At 39.5% G+C, this 12918-nt stretch overlaps 1 pseudogene; it reads left to right on the top strand.

The window, feature by feature from the left end:
• LOC121052746 overlaps window positions 1–3113 on the top strand; it is a 30558-nt pseudogene extending 27445 nt beyond the window's left edge.
• Window positions 3114–12918: the final 9805 nt, after the last annotated feature.

Below are 12918 nucleotides of genomic sequence, written 5' to 3'. Positions count from 1 at the left end.
CAACTTTAACCCTTTTTGCAAATTGATTCTCAACCAATTGAATAAAATTAATTAGGAGATTTCGGACTTCTGACTTATGCTTCATCAAATACACCCAAGTTCTCCTAGTGTAATCATCAACTATTGTGAGAAAATATTGTGCACCAGAAAGTGTAGGAACATGGTAGCCACCCCAAATATCAACATGGATTAAATCAAAAGGATACTCACTTGAGATTGTACTTAACGGAAATGACTTTCTAGTTTGTTTGGCCAAAGGGCAAATAGAACATTTGCTTGTATCACAAGCTTTATTTGCAGAAAATGGAAATAATAAAGAAACTTTGCTTGAAGGGTGACCAAGACGTTGGTGCCAAAGGTTGGGTGTACGACTGTCAACGAAATTGCATGTTCCTTTCTGTGCTTGGTTGAGGCAGTAAAGTCCCTCTCTCTCAGTTCCCATCCCAATCATCTTCCCCGATCGTAGGTCCTGTATGACACAAAGTTGTCTGAGAAAGATGGTGACATAAAATGAATCAAGTGCTAACTTTCCAACAGAGATTAAATTTAGATAGAAGAGTGGCACACATAAGACATTATGTAGAATGAACTAAGGAGAGAAAACCACTTTGCCAATATGACTAACTTGGGCCGAGGTACCATCCGGCAACTTAACAAAACGATTGTGAACAATTGTCAAAGAAGTGAGAAGAGTAGGAGTACAGACTATATGATCACTAGCACCACTGTCTAATATCCAAACACTTGCTTTGCCATGTTGAGGAAAACAAAAAGCTTTACCTGAAAGTTCCTCATAATTGGGGATATTACCGACTTGGTTGGCTGTGGCAACCTTGTTCTTACTCAACAACTCAACAAGCTGCTTGCAATCTTCTTGTGAAAATGGAAAGTTGATTCCATCAAATTTCTTCTCATCCATGGAAACAACATGGTTTCCCTTTGAGCTTCCTTGTCCTCCTTCTGCAGCAGCCTTTCTCCTTCTACAATAATCATAAGTGTGGCCTTTCCACCCGCAGTAAGTACACTTGAGATGAGCTTTGCAATTTTTGGTTCTATGATTAGTCTTGTGGCACTTTTCACATCTAGCTTCGCCGTCTCCCAAATCGAGGTCTCGACTTCCCTTTTTCACGGCAAAAACAGCCGCCTCTGGTTGAATAACTGCTTTCCCATTCGAAGCCTCTGCTTGCTTCTCATGTCGCAATGCCATCGAATATGCTTTGTTCACAGTTGGCAGTGGATCAATTGCCACTGTGTTGCTTCGAATTGCAGCATAGTTGTCATTGAGTCCCATTAGAAACTTCATGGTCTTCTGGTTCTCCATGTATGATTTAAGCTCTTTGCTTGCCTCACAGCTACAAGGTGGAATCTCACAAATTGCATCCCTCTCATCCCAGAGGCTCTTGAGTCTGGTGAAGAAGGATGTCATTGATCCGGTTCCTTGCTCACATTCATGGATTGCATTTTCTATGTTGAATAGTGGGACAGTATTGGTATGAGAAAAACGCTCCTGCAACTCAAGCCACATGTCTCTTACATTCTTGCAATGAATCACGCTGCCAGAAATCTCTTTCGACATTGATCCTAGCAGCCATGTCTTGACCAAAGTGTTGCAGCGATCCCACTGCTGCTGTTCTTCAATCCTGTTGGTTGGCCTCTGAATGGATCCATCAACGAACCCCTTCTTATTCTTGATTGTCAGAGCCATGCTCATGGATTGAATCCATGTTGTATAATTGTCTTCCATCAAGGATTGCGATACAAGTACTGCACCAGGCTGATCCGAGTGATGGAGAAATAAAGGGTGGTTGGGATTCTCCCATGGTTCTGGTGTCCTTGTTGAGGCTGAGGCCTTCTCATGCTCCAGCTTCTGATCGTCACCTCCTGCCATGGATGGTTTGTTTGTTTTTCATGTTATGCCTCAGAACGAATGCCTTGATACCATAAAGATAAATAGAAAATTGATTCTTGATTAATGTTGTATCAGTTTACATGTTTTATACATCTCATTTACATACCTGATCCACAATTATGGCCTAGGATCAAGTTCTAATATATACACAATTGACTCATTGCTATTTTACAGAATCAGTTAACTGATATGGTGGGATTCCTTCCTTTGATAGCTTCTTTCCTTCAGCAATTCTTTCCTTTGACAACTTCTTTCCTTCAACAATATTCTTTGTACATAATGAGAATACTGGGTGCTACTCACATCTTTCACACTACTTACTAAGTTTCATTTCAATCTAATTCATGTGCTAAATCATCAGTAGGCTTTCATGATATATCTTGTTCTAAAATGTACATCTGTCCTAATTTAGTACAAATGCTTGCTACTGAATTCAACTGTGTTGCAAACTTATTAGACCTGAAGTCGATGACAGTGCTAGTGTTTACAGTAAAAGATGTGTGAAAATAGAATCAAACCTTTGATTTGCTTATGTGAATTAAATCATTTGTGTAATATTTGTGTTGATTAAGCATATAATGATCTGTGTAAATGAACTGTGTACTATACTTTAAACCTTTGATTAGATAATCCTATTCCATTGTCTGGACTGCCCACCCAAAAAGAAAAGAGAAAGGTGCCCAACAAAGGTGGACTTTGACTCTGTCCCTGATCACTTCTGAGTTCTGAAGTTCATCCTCTGCACCCCTTAGAACTCATATGATACTGCTTATTTCCATTTGTAATTGACAGTTAAACTGACGAAGAATATATATCTTTCATCTTTGTAGTATCATTTGTATGGTTCAGTCTTCTGGAGTATAGAATGCAATTTGAACTTGAATTTTGACCATCCAGAAAATCAGCAATTCATGTACTAGATGCAACAACAATGTCCAGTTATCCTGTTGCAGTTATTGAGTTTCCCCAGAGAGTTCCATATGGGTTTCGTGCCTTCTATGTGATAGAGGTCAGTGCCACTTCAAATGTTCCTAGGATGCTGTTCAATTATTATTCGATTTAGTTTGCTTTTTATGCTGCTTTCTAACCCTATGTTTGCTTTTATGTTTCATTCTTCTACTTCTGCACCATTTTCTTGTAATGCTTCTGATCTGATTTATGGTTACTGGAATAGGAGCAATTGCAAGAACAAACAAAGTTCTAATTGTTCAAATCATTGAAAGAACCTATCCTCCGAAGGTAGCCCTGTGTAAATTGAATCTATTGCGTAGATGGTCTTGTGTCTGCACTAATAATGTATTTATACTTTATAGTATTCCTTTTTAGTGTAATTATACACCTTTATAATACACTTTTTTAGTGTTTTCGCCCTCGTAACTTTGTTACTTTATGGAAATTTCTTCATGGTAAGGTTTTAACAGATGATCTCTTGCTTCAACTAGGCTTTTCTTTTGCTTCTATGTGCTCCCTCTGTCATACATCTGTTGAGACAGCCCACCACCTTTTTTTTTAGTGCTCTTTCTCAATAGAGGTCTGGTCCGCAATTTTATCTTGGTTTCATGTCACTACTCTTTTCTTGGATATATCTGTTTTCTTCTCTTACCCACTACAACATGGTTTTGGTACTCAATTGCAATTGCTTTGGTGGGGAATGATGGGAGCTAGCTTCTACTCTCTTTGGAGTGCTAGAAATTCTATTCGTTTTGATGAGCGTCGCTTAACGGTTGATTATTTGATTCACTCTATCAAGCTGCAAATTCGAGAGGTTGACTCTTGGGGTTTTGGAATTATGCGTAACTCAGTACATGAGCTTTGTATTTTTAGTGCTCTTGGAATCAGTGGTAGAGCCTCAAGAACACATCAAATTCATGAAGTAAATTGGCTTGCTCCTTGTGCTTTTCAATTAAAGGTTAATACTGATGGTGCTGCTCATGGGACTCCAGAGCCGGCTATGGAGGTATTTTTCGTGATCACTTGGGCAATTGTATGGGTTGTTTTGCTGGTTCCATGGGTATTGCTACTGCCCTAAAAGCAGAGCTTCAAGCCATTATTCATGCAGTTACAATAGCATCAGGAAAAGGATGGAATTCTCTCTAGATTGAGTGTGATTCAGCGGTAGCAATTCACTTTCTTGCCAATAATAATTGCTTAGTCCCTTGGCGTCTATCTGTTGATTGGGTCAATTGTTGTACCATTCTCTCCTCTATGCAGATACGTTTTTCACATATTTATCGAGAAGGGAATCGATCAAGTGGCTGACTGCTTAGCTAACTATGGGGTGGATCATGAGGGGCATTATTGGTGGGACTCTTGCCCTCCTTGTGCTTCGGCTGCCTTTGTTCACAATCTGCATGGTTTACTGAATTTCCGTATTAGCTAATTTTGTGGTGCTTGATGGACTTCATGAAAAGGTGGGTTTGGGTTATGGTGATTTCTGCTGCATGGTTGTTGATGAACTATAGGTGTGTTCCATATATGTGGTTGCTACGTGGTCACATATATTTGCATGGTTACTGCATGTCCTTCTTCTTTCCATCAGTTTGTAACTATTGCTTACTGCTCACTTTGAGTACTTTACCTCATTTTGTTCTCAGAGAGGTTTTGGTTCATGTTCCCTCTCTCTTCTTGTATTTTCTTTTCTTTTATTAATAACATAAAATAGAGGGATGGGCAGTGGGTTCCCGGTTGTGATGGCCCCCTTTCTTTCGAGATTGCGGGTGGGTGCCGGTCACCCCAAATCGGCTATCGCAGAGGAACTAATATCGCCTAATCCTCTATTTAATTTATAAAAAAATAAAAAAATTGTTGTAAATATTTGTGGATAATCATGTAAATAGATGTTGAGTAATAGGTGCCTATCCCTATAGATTGGTGATTGATAAGTTGTAATTGTAGGAGTGATTGGATTGTAATTAAGTATTACCCTTTTGTGTACACCATGTAGTCCTATATAAGGCTCCTCATGGTGAGATGAATAATACACACATTCTATTCTCTACGTCTATACTCTCTCTCTCTCAAATTCGTTTACTATAGTTTTACAACACGTTATTAGCACGAAGCTCTAACCCAAGCCCTAGCCAGAGAAAAAAAAACCCCCCTGCTGCAGCCTGTTTGCACACCCCGAAACCTCTTTATCGGGACCTCAGATCAAAATATTTCCTTCATCAAAGTTGTTCGTCTTTGCCTCTTCTATCTGCCTTCCAAATTTCATTCTTATTGGAGTCGTTTTGAGACCTGTACACCATTCGAAGTGGGAGCTGTCCAGAATAGGCGAATAGCTCTTGGATTGGCTGAGAAGACAACCTTCTCAGTTCTACACACATAAGCTGAAGATTTACCCGTCCTTCATCAAGTAATTTTTTCCAAAACCTAATTTTATATTCATGCTTCTTGCTTATTGAGCCTATTGATTGAATATGAAAAATCACCATAATGCATGAACCCTAACAAATCCTACATGATTTATTTACTTGGTATACGTATTTGTATATATTTGTTCATGTGTTTGGGATTGTTTGATTGGAAAAGAAAAGAGAAAAATTTATGGACTACAACTATATATCTGTAGTACTTGGTCCAGTAGTACCAAATCAATATCAGTAACATCAATTCAACAAGAAAGAAAGAAAAAACAGATTATGCAGTTGCTGGGATTCGAACCCAGCTAAAATAGGTACCAACTCAACATGTTGTCCGCTGTACCACTATGGCAAGTTAATATGTGTTAACACTATTTAGTATTAATTCTGCCAGAAGCAGATTTGAGGCCAATTAATTGGTGATTGATCAACCCGTGATTTGATTTTGATTGATTTTATCCAAAGTAATTACCATTGTAATTTATGCTCATTACCACAATCACTTCATTATCACATTGAGACAATTCTGAATTATTGCATGAATTATGATAGAAGAATTATGGGCTTAATTTTTGGTTTCACAAATTTGAATTATGCCATTATAATTCCTTATGCTAGAAGCATTATGGGCTAAATTATTACCCGATTATTACATAAACATTATGCCAGAAGCATTTGCCCAATTTATTTATATGAAATGCCAGAAGCATTAATGGGATTTGAACCCAATTCCTTAGATACATAAATATTGAACCAGAAGTTCACACGTATCGAACCCGTAGTTTCGATAACATTGAAAGGTTATGAATCTTTCCAAGTAGGCGCACCCAATTCGATGCGACGTCTAGGCAAGATACAATGAGGCTGTGTACTTAAGAGAGCCTCGCTCCACCTAAATCTCATACTCTTACCTGGTCGTATTTAATTGGAGTTACCAAAAGGGTTAAGTAATAATTTTTCATTCCTTGGCAGACCAGCCTGAGCCCAGTAGGCCCACTCTCCCTCCGTAGGACCAAGCAGCCCAGAATGCCTCACACACCATTTGACTTAAGCATGAAAGCCCGGGTCACAAGCCTGCAGACTAGGCCCGATAGGCTTCACTATCAAGCCCACTCATTCTTTGGTCCAGCAGAATCAAAAATAAAAGGAAAAATGATTTGATATTGTAAATAGATTCACCATATCTAATATGTGTAATTAATTGCCAGAAGCATTTATTCACATAATTGTGTGATAGTTAATATGTTAAATTAGTAGTATGCAATTAATATCTCAATTGATTTGTGACTTTTATTTATCCAAATTTGTGAGATTATTTCAATTTGCTCTATTCAATATTATTGTGTTACTTGTCTAAATCTTCGCACTAGAATATATGTGTAGAAAATGCAGATACCTAATGAACTAGAAGTTCCAAATGAACCAGTAGTTCATACATATATCGAACTTGTAGTTTCGATAAGTTTCGATAATGCCGTTTAAGAAACTAGAAGTTTCCTTCATAAATTCACCACACATGATAAATCCAGTAGATTTTACATGTCTAATCCGATTTTTCGTACCATGTTATAAAACCTGAAGTTCTCATTACTTGCTTATGGATGATATTACCTAAAGCACTAATATTATTTGTTCCTTTCCTGTAAGAAATGTCAAATCTCAACATGTTTGACTTTGTTGCTTTGGAGGTCTCCAGAAGAAACTATCTAAAGTGAACTCAAGATGTGGAAATTCATCTGACTGCAAAGAAGATGAGATCAACAATCGATATTGACAATGTCGTCACTGAAGCTTTTAAGGCGAGGGCCATAATGTTCATAAAGAAACATATGATGAGAGCACTCCAAGTTAAGTATCCGATTAAGAGGATACACAGACTCTTTGGGTTGCTCTGGAAGAGCACTTTCACCATCAGAGGACAATTTTCTTGCTTGAAGCAAGACACGATTGGTAGAACAAAAATAACCCATATGACCGTCAGCCACGTGGCCAAGTCCCAAGAGGCCAAGGTGCATGTAATCCAGCTCCATGTGGCCAAGGCCCACGTTGTGGGAACCGTGATGCCCTAACTCAACAAGCCTAAGTTGAAAGGAACACTGGTCCGGCCTGTCACCACCAAAATCAGCATGATCTTTGTTATCGATGTGGAGGAATTGACTGCTGGTCCCGCACCTGTTGTGCGATAGCCTAAGCAGTAGATGAGTATTACGCCATTCGCGGAACTCAAAATATCAACTTTATTGAAGGGTCATTTTCTATCGATTCCACACTAGAGATCATGGATTGTCAGGCAGTTACTGAACATACCGAGGATTAGAACTCGAAGACATGGGTATAATTGGCCCCTTGTGCCATATCTATTTCATCTTAATGAATAAAACATCTTCGGATTTTGGTGATTTATGTTTTCAATCATTTTGGATTATGGAAATGTGGTTATGTTCGAATATATTTAATTCAATAAACTTATTTATACATGTGATCCATTGAATTAAATAAATGAATAGGTATATTCTGTGGGGAAGTTTGTTGTCTAGGTTGAAAGTGCTATTACGCACACCATACTCCCAGATCGGAGATATTTTTCAAACTTATTGTCTATTCATACCTCTGTGACAACCGTATCAGGCCAATCCAACCTGATAGATGGTTATGGCAAAACCCACTATATGTTGTCCAATGGTACTGAACCTACCATTAATGAGGCCTTATAATCTCCACGTTCCAGAAGAACGTTATTGAGTATTAAGGATATTCGAACCAACGGTTACCACGTTGAAATCACTGAGAAAAATGAGTATAATATCTTTGCATAACCTCTAAGTGTGTGGCCAGAAGAGTACATGGGAGAAAATTGAAGTCTGTTAGCTAGAAGCTAACTAATTCAAGCAACTACTTGCTATGACACGACCGTTTGGGAAAACCCAGGTCAAAGTATGATGCACCGTATCCTCAACTCATCGCAGGTGCATCCTCTTCTGAATAAGGGTCTTGTATATAATGACACACTATGCCATACTCGTTAAGAATATTTAATACTATACCATCATATGCAAAGACTAGTACATACACCACCATTTTTCTGCACAGAATGCAAGGGAAATTTGTGGACATATCCAACCACCATGTGGACCAGTTAAATATTAATGGTTTTGGTTGATGTATCGACAAAGTGATCACATGTTACACTATTGTCCACAAGAAAACGCTGCTTTTGCTAAACTCTCACCCAGATAATGAAATTGAGGGTTCACCACTCGGATTATCCCATAAAGTCTATAAGACTTGATAATACCGGAGAGTTTACATCGAAGTCTTTCGATGATTATTGCATATCCCTTGGGATTGATGTTGAACATATAGTTCCCCATGTTCACACCCAAAATGGTCTCGCAAATAGAATCTTGGTAATGCTCACCAAGCTCCTAGTTTTTGCGTAGGGCTATGCAATCTTGCATGCAGCTATGTTGGTCCCGTTGAGGCTCACTGCTACCCAACCTTACTCCGCGCTACAGTTGGTGACTGGGTACGAACCTGATGTTTCGCACTTAAGCGCATTTGGGTATGCAGTCCGCGTGCCAATTGTGCTGTCACAACGTACAAAATTGGGTCCTCAACAAATGATGGGCGTGTATGTCGATTATGAATCACATCCATTATGTGCTCTTTAGAGCCCTTGACAGGCGATCTCTTTACTGTTAGATTTGCGGATTAGTTGTCACTTTGATGAGACAGTCTTCCCGCCGTTAGGGGGAGATAAGAACGTCACCGTTCCTGATGAACGGCGTGAATTAACATGGAATGTCCCCACAATGTCTCATCTTGATCCCCAAACCGCATGAAAATACTGAAGTGCAGACAATTCTAGATCTATAGAGACATTTTCTCTGATCTAGCAAAAGTGACGAGATCATATATACCTGCTGCAAATGTGCCTGCAAGGATAGACGTCCCTGTAGGATGTGTCGTCCCAGATGGACGAGGTACGACCATGGCGGCTAACCAGTCATATGTCCCTGCCCAGAAGTGAGGTAGACCATTAGGTTCGAAGGATTCTTATCCCCAGAAGAGGGTATATTTGGCACAAACGAATTTTCTTGACATCGCAATCTCAAACCGATTAATCTCATGAGATAAATCCGGATTATGGGTCTGTCCTAGAAGAGACGATGTTGGGGGATGCTCCAACATTTGAACCCACTCCCGAGAATAGAGAAATCTCGGTAAATTTAGTGAGATTTGGAATCGGATTGAGATTATCATCGATGATATATTTGTATTCGCAGTAGCTACCGAAATTATAAATAGCGATGACATCGAATCTCGCTCCGTTGATGAATGTCAACGTAGAGATGACTGGCCAAAATGGAAAGAAGCAATCCAGGTCGAATTAGATTCCTTGACAAAGAGAAAGGTGTTTGGGCATGTCGTTCCCACACCTCCCCATGTTAAACCCGTAGAATTTAAATGGGTATTTGTAAGGAAGCGTAATGAGAAAAACGAGATTGTGATACAGAAGGCTCATCAAGTGGCGCAAAGATTTTCTCAACGCCTTGTGATTGATTACGAGGAGGTGTATTCTCCCGTAATGGACGTCATAACATTCCGCTACCTTATCAGTTTGGTAGTTTTCGAAAAACTGAATATGCAGCTTATGAATGTGATCACAGCTTATCTCTATGGGGATCACGATACAGAGATACACATAAAAGTTCCTGAAGGACTTAATATACCTGATGCAAATAGTTCTAGACTACGGAACACGCTCTCCATTAGTTTTGAGGCGTTCACTTTATGGATTGAAACAATCTAGACGGAGGTGGTATAACCGTCTAAGTGAATATTTGATCGGGATGGGATATGTGAACAATAAACTATGTCCATGCTTGTTTATTAAGGAAACAAGTTCCTAGTTTGGAATTGTGGCGGTCTATGTCAATGACATGAATTTGATCGATACTCCTGAAGAGATCAAGGAAACCGCAAAGCACCTGAAGTTGGAATTTGAGATGAAAGGCCTTGGGAGAACAAATTATTGTCTGGACCTGGAGCCCGAGCACAGTGCAGATGAAATTTTGGTCCATCAACCAAATTACATCCAGAAGATGTTAAGATGCTTTAATGAGGATAAAAGCAAGCACACCCATGGTCGTCTGAAGTCTAGAGAGAACCGTATCATCCTGCAGATGATAACGAAGAGATATTGGTGCCAGAAGTCCCATATCTAAGTGCAATAGGCGCATTATTGTACTTGGCTCAATGCCCTAGATAGGACATCTCATTCGATGTGAACTTGTTAGCTAGATATAGCTCTGCGCCAACACGCCGCCACTGGAATGGCATAAAAGACATTTTTCGCTACCTTAGAGGTACGGCAGATATGGGCTTATTCTATCCCTACGCATCAAGGAATGGATCAAACCCCCTTGATCCTCAGAATGATGCTTGCCTTGTTGGATATGTTGATATAGACTATCTATCAGACCCGCACAAGGCACGTTCCCAAACTGGTTATGTCTTTACCATTGGGAATACTGCAATTTCTTGGAGGTCTACGAAATAGACACTTGTTGCTACCTCTTCGAATCATGCTGAGATACTAGCTCTTCACGAAGCAGAATGTGAATGTACATGGCTAAAAGCCGTTACAAAACATGTTCGAAGCACATGTGGACTGCATTCCACCACTGATGAACCAACCATTATCTACGAGGATAATGCTGCTTACATAGAGCAGATAAAGATGAATTTCATCAAAGGAGACAACACCAAACATATTGTATCGAAGTTCTCCTTCAATTAGCAACAACAGGAGCATCAGAAGATTGAAGTTAAGCATATTTGATTTGAAGACAATCGTGCAGACCTCTTTACCAAGTCACTACCAAAGTCTACATTCCAGAAGCATGTTCAAGGTATTGGTCTAACATGTAATTTTCAAGGGGAGTCGAAATCAGGGGGAGTATCTTGAAGCATACCCACTTGACCATCGTGTACTCTTTTTGTCCTTCGTCCGGGGTTATTTTGTCCCACTGAGTTTTGTTACCTGGCAAGGTTTTAACGAGGCACATCTTTAGCATGGTCACTCCACTTATACTACATCCTGAAGATGCTTTGATTCAACATATACATGCATTTGCTCATCTTTTCCCTTCGACCACGGGTTTCTCCCACTGGGCTTACCGGGCAAGGTTTTGGTGTAGCAACTCTAACGCATCCCTCTCGTAGACATACTACCTACTTATGGTGCTGATAAGAAGACTTCACCTATCTCTAAAGCTGTGATACTGCTACTCCGCACTCAAGCGCGTTGTGCTCTTTTTCTCCTTCGACCAAGATTGTTTTTTTTTTCCCACAGGGTTTTTATTACTTGGCAAAGTTTTTGACGAGGCAACTTAGAAGCGCTCAGCCTATGCAACACTATTGACATGGAATATCCAAGGGGGAGTGTTGTAAATATTTGTGGATATTAATCATGTAAATAGATGTTGAGTAATAGGTGTCTATCCCTATAGATTGGTGATTGATAGGTTGTAATTGTAGGAGTGATTGGATTGTAATTAAGCATTACCCTTTTGTGTACACCATGTAGTCCTATATAAGGCTCCTCATTGTGAGATAAATAATACACACATTCTATTCTCTACGTCTATACTCTCTCTCTCTCAAATTCGTTTACTGTAGTTTTACAAAAAAAATTAAATAAAAAAAAATTATACACCTTTTCGACTAAAGTTATCTGCCTGTATTAATCTACTTTAGATAAGGAGATAACATCCAGGATTGGTTACATGCATAATGCACATACCTTTTCTTTTCCTCTTGAATTGTAGGATTCAGTATCTTAACTCTTCACTGGAGACTTATAAATCCATTGGAAGATCTCCTTGTCCAGCTTATGCATCCATTCAACATTAACCTTCTGGTTCTTGTCAGTGGCACTATCACTGCTTGCAGCGAATACTTGGATTCTCGAACTCATCTTGATTGCTTGCAAAAGGACAGTTTGCCATTAGTAAAAGCTACGACTAGTCGGCTTTGGATTTTCAAGGGAGCCAAATTTTTCTTCAAGTTAAGCGTGGCAAAGGCTCCATTCTTATTGAGAAAAAGATGGGAAACACCACCCAACCTTCCTTGGATGACTTTTGTTTTAGGCTATAATTCTACGGTGAAAAGACTAGAACAGTACGTCCAGTCAAACTCCCCCTTCCAACACGCCCAACATCTCTCTTAACCGTCTCTTATTCAAACTGCTATGTAACCTGTTGCATTCTTGTGCATGTATTACTCTCTCACATTCACATGCTTTCCTATCCTATCTTTTAGCAGCAAAAGGAGTAGGTGCAAGCTGAAATGACCAAGTATGGGCACACCAGCTCTCTATTCTTCTATTTCTTTTTTATTTGTTATCCTATTCCTGTGGTGCTGTCTGAACTATCCTCACACCAAATAACCACTATGATCAATCTCTCCAAGAGTCTAAACACTACTACATGGTTATGGGATATCGACCATGAACCAAACCCATGTCAATGGGAAGGAGTCGAGTGCAATCCCCTGAACCATTCATCTGTAACCCAAATTTCTCTATCAAATTGGTCTCTATCTTCCTCGGATTTTCTTCCAATTGTTTGCCAAATCGAGTCC

This window comes from Rosa chinensis, chromosome 1 (genome assembly GCF_002994745.2).
Source record: "Rosa chinensis cultivar Old Blush chromosome 1, RchiOBHm-V2, whole genome shotgun sequence".
NCBI lineage: Eukaryota > Viridiplantae > Streptophyta > Magnoliopsida > Rosales > Rosaceae > Rosa > Rosa chinensis.
Note: the sequence above shows the minus strand (reverse complement) of the source record. Positions and strands in the feature narration are given on the sequence as shown.